An 18,147-nucleotide genomic window follows, 5' to 3' on the forward strand; every position below is an offset into this window, starting at 1 on the left:
AGCAAACTCATTCCCCCCAATTTCGTACTAACCGGGGCAGAAAGTACAGTTGCACATTGTTTTTCATCAACGTCCCCTTTGGTTGTCCCTTCAATGCTCTCAGCAGGTTCAGGCTGGGAAACATGGCAGTAGATAAAAGTTATCAAGCTGCCTGCCAGTTAGCTCAGAAATTGCCTTAAGCTTTCCATGCCCGTGGGAACACTGGCCCTGGACTCTGTCTTCTTTGTCCTCATATTTTCTTTGCTTCGCTCTGTTGGACGCCCATCTTTCATGGTGTGGTTTACCTGCCTCCTTTCTGCTATTCACAGAAGGTGACTTTCTCTTCTCCCGAGGCCATTCCCACTTATCCACGGAAGGTTATCAGATAATCAGCGCATGTTTGTAACCCAAACAGGACAGGCTGATGAAACACCAGCCAAAATGACGACAGCAAAAAATCCCCTTTCAGCTCATTTAGCTCAGTGGTCCTATTATGGGCACAATACAGGTTCTTTGAAGCTTCGTGCAGTTTTGAGAGTTAGAACCCCCCTGAGTTGCTCCACTTTGAGGAATTTTATCTCAGACTTCCTGCAAAGGCTGGACCTCAGAGCTTGTAATTGTACTGTAGGACAGTGGGAAGGCGGTAGAAGAGGAGAAATCAATGAAAAAGATTCTTATCATAAGCTCCTTCTCTAATTTGGGGAAACAGAAATCTCTGCATGTTTTCTCAGTAAGCACTCTATCAGAAGCCTTCTTATCCGGACAGGCTTCACTCTTTCATAAACACAGCAAGAATAACCTCTGCACGCTGGCCTAGCATAGTCAACTATGAAAACGTGAATTCCATGGGTCACTGTTTTTGCAGCCGCCAGATGTGGATGAAAGGAGAAGGGTGTTTTATTGTGTTTTCTCAAGAAACAGAGAGAGGTCTGTCCTGAGATGGGCTTGCTTTCCTCCCACACAAGTGGCCACCATGTGGCCAGAGGACAGCTAGCTAATTTGCAAGATTAAGCTTTTCCAAATATTTGGAATTGGTCTATTCTGTCTTCAGCTAATAAAATGGATTTCTGCTCCAAAATGGATTTAGGAAGCAGACACAAGAGCTCCTAAGGGCTTGTTGGCAAGTTACCTGTTAAAAGGGTCCATCTGGCAAATGGAAGTACAATGGGTAGGTTATATACAGTGTCTTCGATTTTTCCTCCCAAGGTTACCTACCTTCATGTAGAGGATCTAGTATGGGCAGATGGAAGCCAGTGCCAGCTGATGCTAAGAAATGCCCAGGACATGAGCTTCTGCCCTCTGTTGTACATACACCCCAGAAATGCATAGAAAACAAGCATGCATTAAAAAACACTCACCGGACAAATGAGAAATCTACATTCATTGCAAATATCTTTATTTGATTTAGTGATTCATTCATCCATTCTATATATATGTGTGTGTGTGTATATATATATATATTTTTTTTTTTTTCCTTTTTAGGGATGTACCTGTGGCATATGGAATTTACCAGGCTAGAGGTTGAATCAGAGCTGCAGCTGCCTGCCTACACCACAGCCACAGCAATGTGGGATCTGAGCCATATCTGTGACCTACACCACAGCTCATGCCAACGCCAGATCCTTAACCCAGTGAGTGGGGCCAGGGATCGAACCCTTATCCTCATGGATGCTATCTGGGTTTATTACCACTGAGCCACAGCGGGAACCCCTCATTCATTCAGTATCGAGTGTCTATAGTGTGCCAGAGACTCTGTTAGGTACCAGGGAAATAGATGAAGTAAGACGCAGTCCCTGATTTAAAGGAGGTGATAGTTTATTGGTCGAGACAAGGTTATAAACATCTGTAATATAAAATACTATAAAATAGAAGCTGTTAAAGGAGTTTTGGAGAAGGAGGCCCAGTGTGTGCTGGAGGAGGCAGGGAGTTTCACGGTTTAAGTAGCCCTTGAGTTGAGTGTTAAAGAATGAGGAGGAGGTTTCCAGTGGAGGCAGGGGGCATGTTCAAGAAAAGAGGTAGATGCTTTAGAAAGAAAATTGTGTTTGGGGAGTGACATGTTCACGTGGCTGGAGTGTGAAGTAGGTGGAAAGGGAGAGGTGGTCCCGAGGAAGTGAGACAGGCGAGAGCCCTGTCACCAGGGACATTAGTCATACTAATACATTTATTGTTGGCTCTGCAGGCAATGCGGCAGGGGCACAGGGAGGCACTGAGGAATGCTGACCCGGAGAGCACAGTGGCCAGGCTGCAGGCTAGGAGGTGGTGTGGGGCCGAGTTAGACAATATGAATTCGGTCCAGGGAGTAAAGCACACCTGCCGACAGTGAACTGTAATAAAGGGCAATGAACTTTAATATGGTGAGATGGCGCTCTTCCCCGAGCCTCTCTTTGATCTACTCTTCGTCCTTCTCCATCATGCTCTGTGCCCCAAGGAGCTGATCCATATGGATGGTATCAGTGGTCTCCTAGTGTTCTGAGTTCCGCGAATGGAAGCCCAGGCGAGAGATAGAAAGGAGGGAGTGGAATGAAGTCAAGCAAGGGATTTATTCTCCTGGGTTCCTCTCTCTCTCTTTTTTTTTTTTTTTTTTTTTTGGTCTTTTTGCCTTTTCTAGGACTGCACCCGTGGCATATGGGGGTTCCCAGGCTAGGGGTCTAATCGGAGCTTCAGCTGCTGGCCTACACCACAGCTCACAGCCACGCCAGATCCTTAACCCACTGAGCAAGGCCAGGGATCGAACCTGCAACCTCATGGTTCCTAGTCGGATTCGTTAATCACGACGGGAACTCCACCTGGGGCTGATTTATCTCTTGATAGAAGTCACAGCTCTTCTTCATGGGACTCTTACCTGCTGAGTTCCAGCCACCTCTCCTGGTCCTCACTCCTTCAGGCATAAGGACGATAAAAGCCTTGTTGGACTGTGGGTACTGCGTTATTCCTTATAGTTTCTCTAAATTCTGCCCACACCTTCCTATGTCATTCCTTGATTAATTCCTCCTTGAATTACCCCAAACTGAGCAGGTCGTCTGTTTTGTCATGGGACTCTGACTGCTTCTGTACTAGGTAGCACTGCAGGAGAATGGACAGAAGAGTTAATTCTGTCTGGGGTAGGGGTGGGGGGCAAAAGGGAACCAAGGAGTCTTCAGAGAAGAGGTGGCATTTGAGCCCTGTCTTGAAAGAGGAATTTACCAGGTATCAAGGGTGTGAACTACATCTAGGCTGAAGGAACAGAATAAAGACATGAATGGCAGAGTGAGGGAGTCATTGTTGACTGGAGGGGAGGGTGCCTGGAAATTGGGGTGAGACGCAGTAGATGAGGAGGAGAAGGTAAATGGGTCAGAGTGGAGGAGGCTTGAATGCCAGCTTAGAAGTCCATGCTTCGATCCAAAAGAAAAGGGACAAGAATCAAGAATGGTGGTAGCATTGGGAATTGTAGGGCCTGAAGAGTGATAGAGGGACCTGGGAGTGTTTAGTTTGGAGAAAAGACTTGGGAGTGAAGGGACTGGATAACAGTGTGCCAACATGAATCATGAGTTCATATTTTTTGGCCCAGTAATTCTGTGCCTAGGAATTTAGCCGAAGGAAATGGTCCAAAATGCAAAGTCTTCTGGACAAAAACATTCATTGCTGCGTTATTTATAATAGTCAAGAATTGGAAACAACCTAAATGCTCAATAAAAAGAGGGTTGTTAAGTAAATCAAGGCAGATCTTTACAACAGCATGTCAATGTTAAAACAAAGTGTATACACAATTTAAAGGCATGGGAACATATTTTTAATATCATAAGTAGAAAAATAGGGTATAAAATATTTATACAGCGGGATCTCAGGGACATAAAAATATATGAACAAAATAAAGATGTGAAAATCTTATCCATAGTTACTTCTGTTTGTGGGTGACAGATATTCTCAGGTCATTCTAAATAGGAGTTGGGAGTTGGTACTTAGCCTCTCAAGTGAAAAACACTGAATGGAACTCTCACCACTGAAACATACATGTCGTGCTGATTTCTTATCCCACCATTGCTTCCCTCACCACCTCCATCTAATTTACTGAGCATGGACCACGCGCCTGGCATGTTTTCTTTCTACAATGTGACTCTTCCTCCTCTCAACTTTATGTTTTTTGTTTTGTTTTGTTTTTTTGTTTTTTGCCTTTTCAGGCCCACGCTGGCAGTATATGGAGGTTCCCAGTCTAAGGGTGGAATCTGAGCTGTAGCTGCCAGCCACAGCCACAGCCACAGCCACAGCCACAGCCATAGCCACAGCCACAGCCACAGCAATGTCAGATCCGAACTGCATCTGTGGCCTACACCACAGTTCACGGCAATGCCAGATCCTTAACACACTGGGCAAGGCCGGGGATCAAACCTGTGTCCTCATGGATGCTAGTCAGATTCATTTCTGCTGAGCCACGAATGGAAACTCCCTCCTCTCAACTTTGTAAGGTAGGTTTTATTCTAACTCATGTTTATCAGGTGAGGAAACCAGCTGAAGTCAGGTTGAGTAACTTGTTTACAATCACACTGCAAGTAAATTTCAGAGTTGGGATTTGAACTCAGGCTATCTGGAGTTCCCTGGTGGCACAGTGGGTTAAGGATCCTGTGCTGTTGCTTGCTGCTGTGGCTCCAGTTCGATTCCTGGATGAGGAACTTCTGCATGCTGTGGGTGTAGCCAAAAAAAAAACCCTCAAAAAAAAAAAAAAAAAAAAAAGAACTCAGACTATCTGACTCCCAACTGTTATGCTACCCTGCTAGTTCATTAATTTTGCATGGTCCCATCATGTCTCATTGGCTAGAAGATTTTGCAATAATAAACTATAGTTCTCAAAATGGGACATCTTCTTGCTAATACCTTCTGAGTGTTGACTGCATTTGAAGGAGCTGACTCAAGTGGGATAAAGTCCTCTGAGGACGAGAAGGGGTCAGAGTAAATGCAGAAAAACTTGTTTAGTGAAAGTGAATAACTAAGATTTCTTGAGACCTTATCTTGGGATCTTATCAGTGTTCTAAACATTTTACATTTTTTTTTTTTTTTTTGGCTGCCCCCGTGGCATGTGGAAGTTCCCAGGCCAGTTATCAAACCCAAGCCATAGCAGTGACAATGCCAGATCCCTGACCTGCTGCGCCACCAAAGGAACACTGCATTTTACATGCATTAACTCATTTAATTCTTATAAGCGCACTATGAGTTTAATACCATTACAATCTTCATTCTGCGTGTGAGGACACTGAGTCTGAATGACTTGCTAAGGTCACAAGATCAAGACAAGTTATATGGCCCACTATTCTAACTGCTATGTAATACTATGTATTGTGTACATGCAATGAAGTAAAATAACAAACATCCTCATGGCCAGGACCAGAATTCTTCTCAGGGAGCTACCTGTCTTTCTTATGAAAATATCTTTTTTTTTTTTTTTGTCTTTTTTGTTGTTGTTGTTGTTGTTGTTATTGTTGCTATTTCTTGGGCCGCTCCCGCGGCATATGGAGGTTCCCAGGCTAGGGGTTGAATCGGAGCTGTAGCCACCGGCCTACGCCAGAGCCACAGCAACGCGGGATCCGAGCCGCATCTGCAACCTACACCACAGCTCACGGCAACGCCGGATCATTAACCCACTGAGGAAGGGCAGGGATCGAACCCGCAACCTCATGGTTCCTAGTCGGATTCGTTTACCACTGCGCCACGATGGGAACTCCTGAAAATATCTTGATAAGCTATTTGGGAATAAAGATGTTGTCAGGAACTTAAGAAAAAAAAAAAGCAGTCAGTCTTTTCTGCCTGAGAAAGTGAGAGGAATTTAGTTTTGCTCTAGAAAAAAGAACAGAGAGGGAGGTGCCAAGATTTTGTTCATTCTTTATTTTTTCATTTTGCATTGCTTTGAATACTTAGTGAGACACAGTGCTTGTCATAGATTACTTTGACAATTTGACTCCTAAATTGCCTTCTTATTCCTTTCCCCTTTTGTTTTGGATTGGATTCTTACCTAAATAAAATAGGTAAAATAGAGTTCTCGCCTAGCCATGAAGAGAAGTGACTCTCCAAATATCTTAGCATTTCACCTACATAATAGTTAACGGTCTTGAAAGATAACTATTTTCCTTTGGCTCCCCTGTCTCAAAAGATGGGGAGAAAATGAGTGGGAATAATTATGACAGAAAGCAGTGTTGGCCAAATTGTGTTTTCTGGAAAAATATTTCCAGGGGAAGTTAATGGATGTTATGGGGAAAAGGGCTCAAATGAGTTGGAAAATGCCGCATTAAATAAAAAAAAAATAATGGTTTCTAAACTGCAGCTTACCTACGGGATTTTCTATAGCCTTTTGGTGTTAATAGGGTTTAAGACTTCTCTAGAAAGGGGGAGAGGGCAATAGATAACATTTCCCAAATACCCGGGACCCTGTGCCATTTGGACAACCCTGCTGTGTAGGAAAGAAAATAGGACAGAATGGCCAGAGGCCTGTTCGCTTAGTTTGCCACTAATGTGTTTTATAAACTTGAGCAAATGCCAACCATCCAACCATTGGTAAAATAAACAAGGATGTGTTTGAGAGGAGGGCTGAAGGGTGCCCAGATTTTGGTAGGAGCAAAGACTTTCTAGGTGGAGGCAATTGAATGGGCAAAGTACAGGGCACTCTCCTACTCAGTGATAGGAAACCGAATAATTCTGGCCCCCGTTCGGTAACAGCTCTACCGTGTAAAGAGGAAAGGTGACAGACATGTTTACTTCTGAGAAAGAGACTTTCACCACGTTCTTTTTATTTCTGTTTCAAAGCCCAGAAACCCACCTGCCTTTTCCTAAGTGTTCCTGCCCACATAGGTAGACCACATCATAAAAATTCATATTTGAAATAAGAAACCTCACTCCTTCAGTCACTTTGACAGCCAGACTTTGGGCTTAAGGAGAAATTACAGATGAATGTCTTTAAAACCCAGTCAAGGACTTTTATGATCCGTTACTTGAATGGCAGGTCTAGCGTTTTCCTATATGGCTTATTTTGACTAATTATCTAATATATCCAGGGAAACTTATTAGAAAAGAATTTGTTTTATTAAGAAAAACCAGCATGAGTCAGAACATTATTTAGATTGCTAATTGTGAAATAAGTTACACACTTAAAAAAAATATCTTGCATTTGTAGCCAATCTACTAATTTCAACTAACTCCAGTTTCATCACGTTTGTATCTGGCACAGCGCTGGAGCTGCAGGAGTGGGTAATGGAAGCATGGTGCTATCAAGGCACTCATAGACTGTGAGAAGGCAGACAAGAACACAGCTCAAGAGACTAACGCAGCGCCCCCAAAGCTCTGTCGGTGGCCACAACAAAAACCTTCCAGATCCCAAAGGAAAAAACACCTTGCTTGGCGAGATGCGGGTGATTTCGCAGAGATACTTGAGCTGCCTCGTAAAACTGAAAGGGATTTTGTCCTTAAAAGGAAGGGCATAAAGGCATTAGTGAGTCCAAGAAGGGTTCCCTGACCTCCATCACGAAATACGTTTCTTCTCCTGTGACTCTCAGCAACAATAGCCTGCCCCAGTGTAGCCTGTATAACCTTGGATGTTTCCATTTGGTGTACCACTTTTTAGTTAATGTCTGCCTAGTTCAGCATGTTGATGTTAGACTACCTGTCTATGAAAGCTGGGGCCATCTCTTTCCTTCTTTTTTTTTTTTTTTAGCCCTGCTTAGAGAAGGAGCTTGGGAAATGTTTGTTGAATGAATGAACAACATGAACATAGACGAAGAAGCAGGAGATAAGGGCATTTGAGGAGAATGCAGAGTGGTTTATTCAGTATGGCGGGAGTAGGATGCAGAGTGGGATGGGAGACTGGGAAAAAACTGGAGGGAAAATTTCTGAGCTCTTAGCTACCCATTTGGAATGAAAGTAACCAGGTGACAGTGAAAGCCAACCAGCATTTCTAAACAGCCAGTCTGACTCTTTGCCCGCCAACTCCCTGCCTCCTCCATCCCCCAAATAATCTATTGTTTTGTGTGACCTGTGGTTAAAAATCGTTGTTTACTCAAAGCCAGGTGGGCAGGTCTCTGACCTTTTCTTTTTCTTCTTCTTTTTTCATCTTTTTTTTTTTTTTTTTTTTTAAAAAAAACTCTTTTTGTTCAAACCTCTCATTCGGGTCTAGTCATTCAAAGTGAAAAAGAGCTTTGGGAGAGCAAAAATCTTTTGGACCATCAAAGTGAAGTTCACACCCTGCCTCACGGCATCCTTGAACCTCAAAGCTCTAGAAGGGACATTCATTGAAGAAATTGAGGCTCAGGTTGAGGAAGCGATTTGTCAGGGGCCACACAGCCGGGAAGGGGCCAAGCTGGGACTGGAACCCAGATGTGTCCCACTTGACTCCAGCTTATCACCCCCCACTTTTCTGAACTCACTTGTCTTTCAGCAAACTTCTGCACTTCCAGGCTTCCTGCCCCAGAAGAGTTTCCTATTTCACATCCAAAGCCATCAGCAACCCTCAGGGCCCTGCCAAACATCTGGCACTTGACAGGGATGTGCCCTGCTTCCCCCTCTCTGCAGGGTGCTGAAGGGGGTGGGTCATGAATTATGCCTTGATCCCACCTAGCCACGCAGAGGGTAAATAAACAGGAGCCCATGTGTGGATGGACGGTGAACGTTAGGGGTCCCTCTCTGAGCGGCTACCAGCAGGGGCACGAGAGCCCCAGACGCTCCTCTCGGTGGGTGCCTCAGATGTTGCCTCCCTCCTGGGTGGGGGTTCCCTGAGCCTCTGCCACACTCTGTGCCCTCCGTTTCTACCCCTCATAAACCTTCTCTTAACCCTCCTCTGATACGAACTGCTTCTGCATCCCCTAACATGCCATGTTCGGTCATGTGCCGCATTATCCTTTCTGCTCTGTCCCTTGTTGGGAATTTTCTCTTTTGATCTGTAGGCCTTTAAGAAAGTTCAGTTTAGGAGTTCCCATCGTGGCACAGTGGAAACAAATCCAACTAGGAACCATGAGGTTGCGGGTTCGATCCTTGACTTGGCTCAGTGGGTTAAGGATCCGGCGTGGCCATGAGCTGTGGTGCAGGTCACAGAAACAGCTAGGATCTGGCGTTGCTGTGGCTGTGGTGTTGGCTGGCAGCTGTAGCTCCAATTAGGCTGGGAACCTCCATATGCCACAGTTGTGGCCCTAAAAAGACAAAAGACAAAAAAAAAAAAAGTTTAGTTTAAGAGACACTTCCTGTGTAGCCTTGATTCCTCTAAACTTCAGAGCTCCTTCGCTTATTCTCATTCTGCCCTTTCAGCCACTTTATACATCCATTATAGCATTTATCTTCTTGGATTATACTTGTTCATCTCCCCGTCCAAGAATAGAATAGCTGATATTAATAACTACTATTTATTAAGCACTGACAGTATGCTAGGAATTTTGTTAAGAATTTCACTCATGTTGCCATCGTTGGAATAACTTTCTGAATTTGGGACCCTAATTTGGGTTCCACTCAAAGCCAAACCTGATACTAGGATTTAGGTACTAGTACAGGGGATCCCAAGAGGGAGGAGTGAGGGAAGAGGGAGAGGGAGACAGGGAAGGTGGAAAAGGCAAAATGAGTGTGTCGTGGGGTCCTCTGGCTGTAGGCAATGGTGGTTCAGTTCTGTCTCCTAGAAAAATGGGAGGCTGTGGCATTTACTACCAGCTACCATGCCTTGCTAGGAGTAGCAGCTGTCCTGTTTCAGGATTAGGAGCTGTCCTGAAACCTGGGGGGATCATTAAGCTTTTGCACTTCTGGGCTGAGCTTACCTACACAGGCTGAGTAGATTAAAGCAACATTGGAGAAAGTTCTGGTGCAGGGTGCTGAAAGATGGGAAATACTTGCTTGAGGTAGGAAGCCGATGGCACAAGCTGATTCTGAGCTTGCATGGAAACACCTGTCACTGTTGGAACTGAAATTAGGAGTGGATCCACAGAATGTGATGAAGGTACAAGAGACATCTGCTATAGCATACGGTCGCATTTTACAGGTGAAGAAACCAAGTCCCCTAGCTCCGAAACTTGGGCTCTTCACTAGTAGTCTAGATTCTGGGTGCCCTCAAGTAAGGATCACACCTTTTTAATCTCTGCAGCTTCAGCCTACCAAACACCTGGTGCCTTCTGGGGGCTTAGTACATGATAGCTGCATAAATAAATGCATTGCCAGAGTGGTAATTTTGGGATTTGTAGAGTTAATTCTTACTGCAAACATTCATCCAACTTATGGTAAGCAACTCAAGGAGCTGAGAGCCAGTCAGGGAAGGCAGACAGTAAAAACACGTATTAAAAAAATACGATAAGTAACTTAAAAGTAGAACAAGGTGTCATGGGAGTTTAGAGAAGGGGTTCACGTAGTTTATGGGTCAAGAAGGCCTTTGGGAGGAAATAAAGTTTAAGCTAATACTCTAAGAATAAATAATGAATGGGGGAGGTGGGTAGGAGGAGGCAAACATGTCAAGAAAGTCCTAGAAGCATGGAGGGATTGATTAGCGAAGAGAAGACAATATAGCTGAGTGTGGTGGGAGAGGAGAGGGGCTGGTGGTAGTAACCAAGTCTGGAGAAGTTGATAGGGTCAGATTTTACACCAAGTTAGGTAATGCCATAATAGATATGATAAGAAAAAGTGATTGGAGGAGTTGTGGCTCAGTGGGTTAAGGATCTGGCGTTGTTACTGCTGTGGCTCTGCTTACAACTGTGGCATAGGTTTGGTCCCAGGCCCAGGAACTTCCACATGGAACTTTCATGGGCATGGTCAAAACAAACAAGGTAATGTGATTTGAGGAAAGTAAGATTGGAAGTGGGAAGACCAGGTATGGGGCTGTTGCTGATTCCAGTGGAAAGATGATAGTAGCTGAGTTTGGTGTCATGGGGATGGTGGGCTTGGAGAAATGGATGGGTTCTGGGCATATGTACAGTCTTCCCTCAGGATCTATGGGGGATTGGTTCCAGGAGCCCCACGGATACCAAAACCATCTGTGGATGCTCAATAAAGTCCCTTACATTAAAAAAAATGTAAGTAATACAATGAATACAGCTATTCTCCATATACATAGGTTTTGCATCTGTGGCTACAGAGGGCTGACTGTAAGAAATTGAATGGTTAGGATTTGGTGACCCTCTGGAGGATGTGAAGTGAGGATAACTTCAAAGAGGATTCCTAGGATCCTGGCTTAAGCAGCCGGATAGGTGGTTAAGTGGTAGTATTCTTCTCTGAGATAGGGAGCAGAGGATGCGAGGACAACATTGGGGGATGTTAGGTGATAGGATCCCCTCTTAATCATGCTGAACTTGAGAAGCCTAAGAAATATCCTGGTAGGTCAATGACCAGGCTTGAAGATCAAGGGTCAGGAGGGAGCAAAATTTAAGGAAGCCCTCACTCTCAGGGTCCTACAAGAACAGGGTTGGTACTTTAGAATGAGTGTCTCCTTACATTTTTCATGCTGGGTTCCTTGCATGCCTGACTAATCCTGGCCCTGTGTGAGTTACAGGAGAAAGGTTTGGTCTGAGTTACAAGTTTGGATGATATCAGCATTTAGGTGGTGGAGTGGACATGTGCCATTGTTTAGCTTCCCAGCAAGGATTTCCACTTCCTAACAGCACTTAATTTCATTTTGGGGAATTTTTTTCCTTCATTGTGTGTCTTGGTGGGATACTGGGAAATAGCTGCTTGCCTCCCACAATAGAAACCCAAGAGGGCTCTGAAGGAGCACACTGACTATTAGGGTTTGATTCTCAAGTCCCTTGTACTTGGTGTAAATCCAAAGCCAATGGCTCTAGCTTAACAGTTAAGCAAGATGTTCAAAGAGGAAGATAAATAACTGTGGGCCATTTAAGCTTGATAGCTTATCCTTCTGTCCTTCAGCATCCCTATTGCCAGTTTTTGAGGCTGAGAAAAGAAAATATCACCTTTCTCTGTAGTGTGTTGTGTGATGATTTGAGGTCCCTACTGGCTGCAGCAATTTCTGTTAATATCAGGGAAGCCCCTAGAGCTGTGATAGAGCTGGGGAAGTGGGGACTTATTATGGGAGCAGGTCATGCTGAACCTGAGAATAAAACAAACACCATTGGAAGGAGAACAGAGACAATGAAAGAAACCAGGTCCTCGGTGACATTGTTGGAAACTGCTGAATCACCTGAAATGAATTTGGTTAGTAAGCTGTTCCATAACATAGAACAGCCCAGAGGTGAGTGGCATAGGGCTGCCGGAGTAGCTCTGCCATTCTCAACATGAGGCTTTCATCTCTAGGTCCCAAGTGGTTGCTTCAGTTGACCCATTTCCAAACCAGGGAAAGAGAAAAATTAGATTTGGAGAGCAATCAGCTCCTTTTTACAGGGTATAACCTGAGGATCGTACTTATCTCCTGCGTTCACATCCCGTATCTCAGCCACATCTAGATGCAAGGGAAGCTGGGAAATGTAGTCTTTGGAGTGTGTTCGGAAGAGATGGTTACAATATTTGGATCACAGGAGACATCGAGTTCTATTACTGAAAGGAAGGATGGGAGAATAGATATTGGGTGATTTTAACAGTTTTGCCAAAGCAATAAATTATTTTTTCCCTCCCTTAAGCCAATTTGAGTTGGGGTTTCTGTTCTTTGCAATAAAAATTTCTCTTGCATGAGACAGGATCTGCCTCTGAGCCTTTGCTCCTCCCATGACCTTTATGGGACATTCCAGGTCTATGCTTGTTTGAGTGCAACTGAATTTAATTTGTTTTTTTTATTTTTTTTTTTTTTTTATTTTTTTGTCTTTTGTCTTTTTGTCTTTTGTTGTTGTTGTTGTTGTTGTTGTTGCTATTTCTTGGGCCGCTCCCGCGGCATATGGAGGTTCCCAGGCTAGGGGTTGAATCGGAGCTGTAGCCACCGGCCTACGCCAGAGGCACAGCAACGCAGGATCCGAGCCGTGTCTGCAACCTACACCACAGCTCACGGCAACGCCAGATCATTAACCCACTGAGCAAGGCCAGGGACCGAACCCGCAACCTCATGGTTCCTAGTCGGATTCGTTAACCACTGCGCCACGACGGGAACTCCTGAATTTAATTTGTTAAGGAAGGGAGAGGAAAAGAAAGAATTTGAGATTACAGGACCTGTCAGCCACTGTTCTGGGTTATTTACACACTTTATATCCTTCCATCCTTTCATTTTCTTTATCTGCACGTTGCAGATGAGGAAATTGGGGTTGAAGAAGGTTTACACACTGCAAATGATAGGTAATAGGACTGCAATACAGCCTCTGTTTGTAGGATTTGAATGCCTTGTTCTCTGCACTGCTTTCCCACTGTGGTAAATCCTATGGTATTGAGGTGCATGATGCTTATAAGCATAGGGACATGAGGTGTCAGGAAAGATTGGCAGTGGAGGGCGGTAATGGGAGTGACAGGGAATAAGAGGGCTGGTGTGCTGTATGTGTGCATGTGTGTGCTGATCCACAGAGATGGAGGCACTCAGAAAGGAGATAGATGTTGAAAGGACTGATGGAAGTTCAGCCCAAACAGCCCTCACCTCCCCAAGACTCCCTCCTTGTCAACCACACCCTTGACTCCTCTTTGACAAGGCACTTGCTTGTCGACTGGGTGTTTGTTTGAATAGAGAGTGTCCTGCAGACTCAGAGCCTTCCTTGCTCTGACAAGCTTGGGGAGGCTGGTTGAAATATAGTTGCATCACCCAGGAGCCTGGAATTTAATGGAGAAAGTGACTTACACCCATTCTGACTCGGAGGGCTGGCAGGAGGGAAGCTGCTGAATTAGGAGAGGAAAAGGGGCAGGAAGTACAAGGCTGCCAGTGGGGGTCAGAGAAGGGTGGGGAGGTAATTGCTAATAAACTGGACTTCCAGGAAGGAAAGCCCATCCTCCGCCCTGCAGGCTGAATTAAGGCTGCCTCAGAATGTCTCATGCCCCAGACGGCTCTCTCAGAAGAATTCTATTGTCTGCCCCTTGAGAGGAAACTTGTTCCTTAGAAGGCACAATGAGGACACGACCGCCAAGGACACAGGGAGGAAGCAGGGAGTCCTTGAGTTCTCTAAGAACCTGCTGTAGGCAGCCTTTGGCCAGTGTTCAGGCGGTGGCTGGACATTTGACCCCAGTGGAACAGCCTGGTTCCTGGGAACGGTGGTGAAGTGGAGGAGTCGGCCTTCTGATGGCTCTGCCCAGCCTAGACCTTTGCAGCCTACAGGTCTCCTTGGGACCTTGTAACTGGGAGTGTGCAGCCTCACTTGTGTCACCTTGGGACCTTGTTCCCAGGTTCGCTCTAGTGTCCCTCCCATCCACTTAAATCTGCTCATCCTTCAGGGCCTGATCCAGTGCTACCTCTTTGGGGAAGCCTTCCTGGATTGCCCCAGGCAGTCATTGATTCCTTCTTTCTGCAAGCTTGTATTATTTTTACCTGCATTTTTTTCATACCTAGCTTATTGTCTTATATTTTATAGGCATCCAATAAATATATGTCAGTAAATGAATAGTCCTGACTTACTTTGTTATTATTATTATTATTATTATTATTATTATTATTTTGTCTTTTTGCCATTTCTTGGGCTGCTCTCGCGGCATATGGAGGTTCCCAGGCTGGGGGTCTAATCAGAGCTGTAGCCACCGATCTATGCCAGAGCCATAGCAGTGGGGGATCTGAGCCGCATTTGTAACCTGCACCACAGCTCACGGCAATGCCGGATCCTTAACCCACTGAGCAAGGCCAGGGATCGAACCCGCAACCTCATGGTTCCTAGTCGGATTCGTTAACCACTGCGCCACGACAGGAACTCCAGCCCTGACTTACTTTAATATTGTTATTATTGATACAGGTTATGCATGAAATAATTAAGTGATTGTAGCTGGATATGTTCATGGATGAAATTCAAAAGATCTTGTTAAAACTTGTATTTAAAAATTTCAGTTCAGACTGTGTGGTTCTACCTTACTGCTCCTACCTATCCAAGCCTACACTCAAGTGATAGGTGACTTCCTAGATGAGTGACGTCACTTGTTTCTGGCTGTGTTAGTTCACCTCTCCTTCCGAGTCCCATCTTTAAAAGAACAGTTTGGGAACATTTGATGTTAAAGCTCCTTCAATCTGAACGATGCTGTTTCCAAGCCTGAAATATTTAACATATGACCTCCCAGGAATGTCTGTATTTTAAAGGAGTCACTTAGGGGCAAACGCCTCAGTGGTGGCACTTCACTGGAGGATGAAATAGCAGAGTTCCAAAGGCAAATATTAGCAGCACTTTCCTCAGAGTGACAAGGTAAAGTCCTTTTATTCAGCTTCCTTTGAGTACTGTCATTCAACTTGGCATGAATATACCTGATTCAAAACTTAAAGAAAAGACATAGAGAAAATTTAAATGCATATTGTTATGTGACAGAAGCCATTTGAAAAAACTACATACTGTATTGTATGATTTGACCATATAACATTCTACAAAAGGTAAAATTGTGGAGACAGTAAAACAAAACAAAACAAAATACCAGAAAACAGTGGTTGCCAGGGGATCGGGAGTTAGGGCTGGGTAAGGGAGCAAATAGAACAGAGAGGATTTGGGACGGGCAGTGAACTATTCTGTATGATTCCATAATGGCCAATGATATTATGCATTTGTCAAAATCCACAGAATGTACAACACAAAGAGTGAACCCTAATGGAAACTGTGGACTTTACTTAATGACAATGTGTCAGTATTGGCTCATAAATAGTAACAAATATACTAACAAATGCAAGATGCCAAAGTAGGGGAAATTGTGTGTGGAAGGGAGAGTTCTATGGGAACTCTGTACTTTCTGCTTGATTTTTCTATAAACCTAAAACTGCTTAAAAAATAAAAAGTCTATTAATTTTTTTAAAAAAACCTGAACCACACATTTTAATCATAGCTAACATGTCTATAGCACTTACCAGGTATTGTCCTAAGCACTTTGCATGTATAACTGCTTTTCTTCTTCTTCTTCTTTTTTTTTTTTGTGTTTTTAGGGCTGCACTTACGGCATATGGAGGTTTCCAGGCTACTAGCCTAGAGTCGAATCAGAGCTGTAGCCACTGGCTTCTCCACAGCCACAGCAATGCCAGATCTGAGCTGCATCTGTGACCTACACCACAGTTCATGGCAATGCCGAATCCTTAACCCACTGAGCAAGGCCAGGGCCAGGGATTGAACCTGTGTCCTCATGGAGGCTAGTCAGATTCGTTTCAGTTGAGCCATGATGGGAACTCTGTATTGATTCCTTTTCTAAATTTTCACATCAAACTTGTGAGCTAAATACTATTCTCATTTTAAAGATGAGGAAACTGAGGCACAAGAAGGGGAGGGGAACTTGCTCAGGGTTGGGTTGCAGAGCTAGTAATCGGCAGGGCTCCCTTGGATCCCAGGCTGTCTGGCTGCAGAGTTTGCACCATGCTGTGTTACTTGCTTCTGCCCTTCGCCCCACCCTCAGCAGGATAGGTGCTTCACCTGCTCAGGGGGCCATCTCTCAGGGAGCCTTTCAGATGTGCCACAGGCTGGGGTAGGTGACTCTTTTCTGTGCTGTCATACCCTCTGGCCTTTACTCTGCAGATACACCACATTTGGCGTATATTTGTGGAATGTATCTTAAGGGATTGACAAGGAAGGGTTTGGCATGTGTTTCATTGACTCCCAGAGAAACCCTGGACTTCCACTGAGCTACCAACTCCTGTCAACAAAAAGGCAGCCAGCTGAGTGATCTTGCTCTCCTGGTCACTGCTGCTTCCTCTCTGATGTCTGGGGGCCTTCTCTTTGATCACCTGTCTCCATCCTGGCTTGGTCTTGGTGTCAAGGCCACTACTGATGTTTACTGTGTCTACTTTTTTCTCATTGTTGAAAATAAAAATAATGTTAGCCATACCCCTATCCTTCAACTCTGCTCTTGTTCTTCATGCTTCCTCAAAGTTTTATCTGCAGAAATTCTCATTTCTGGGACAGAGTTTAGTCCAAGTCAGGAGATGAGAACTCACTTAGGGAGACAAAGAGTTCACTTCAAGTGCCCTCCTCTCCTCAAGGTCATTTCCTTGCTAGCAAAGATAAAGAAAGGAGTGGGGAAGCTGACCTCACCATGTCCTAAACACTACACCACGGGTCCCACTCACTGGACCACTGGTGCCTCCTCCCTGTGCCCTGATTCTTCTTTTTTAAAATTGTATTTCTGTTTAATTACTATGAATCATTTAAATGTCTTTTATTGGCACATTGTTTGACATGAAATAACTTACAAAAAATAATTTACCCTGAAAGGTGAAAAACTAGATAGAAATCCAATATGTTGAGTTCAAGCAGGAAATTCTGTGTATTATAGTCGGCTGAATTTTCTATTTAGGCAAAACGATTTCTTAGGGAGGAAACTACACTTGCTTTAATAGGGTAAATCCTGACTTAAGACAAATAGTATTGTCTCTAATACCTTAGGATGGTGCATTCCCAGTGGATTAATAATTCCCAACTAATAAATTATTCTATCACGCATGAGTTTCCTTCCTCTTGACTTGAAGAAATATGGGTTAATTTGTCACACCGATTCTTCTCATCATGGGAATCAGACCCTGGAGTGGTGAGTGGAAGTGGTCTGAATTCCCCTCCCTGACAAGTAGCCCCTGGGAAGCTGGGCCTCACCTGTGGCTCTGGAGGCTGGGCTCTTACTGAGGACTGTAGATTGCAAAGCTTGCAGCTAAAGGGGACCTGGAGACTATGCAGACTGGGAAGCTGCTGTGAATGGAACAGGCAGCCCCTTCTCCATAGGCTGGCTCTGCCTCAGCCACACCTCGCGCCTCTCCCACTCCCTAAGAGCCCAGGGACAGCGCTTTCCTTTCGTGCCCCTTATTTACTGCTCCCCTGTCCCTGGGATAACTCTTAGACTTCTGTGCAGGCCCGGCTGACATGTCACTTTCTCCAAAGATCCTCTTCAAATTCCCCTCGTTTCCTCCCCTTGCAGAGGCCCTGCTGTACGTTCTCAGAGGGGCCTGAACTTCCGCTAGCATGATGTCCACGGCCCTTACTTTTAATGAGTAAAGTCATATTTGACTTTCCAGTTTGTCAATAAACTGTGCAAGGGGAGAGAATGGCTCTATCTTGTTGGCTGTTTTCTCCCTCACTACAGTGTCTGGAAGAAAGAGAAGCACACATTAAGCATTTATCAAATAAAGGAATGAACTTTAAAGTACCAGGGCAAAGAGATAGGCCTTAGAGT

This window comes from Sus scrofa, chromosome 6, assembly GCF_000003025.6.
Source record: "Sus scrofa isolate TJ Tabasco breed Duroc chromosome 6, Sscrofa11.1, whole genome shotgun sequence".
NCBI classification, from domain to species: domain Eukaryota; kingdom Metazoa; phylum Chordata; class Mammalia; order Artiodactyla; family Suidae; genus Sus; species Sus scrofa.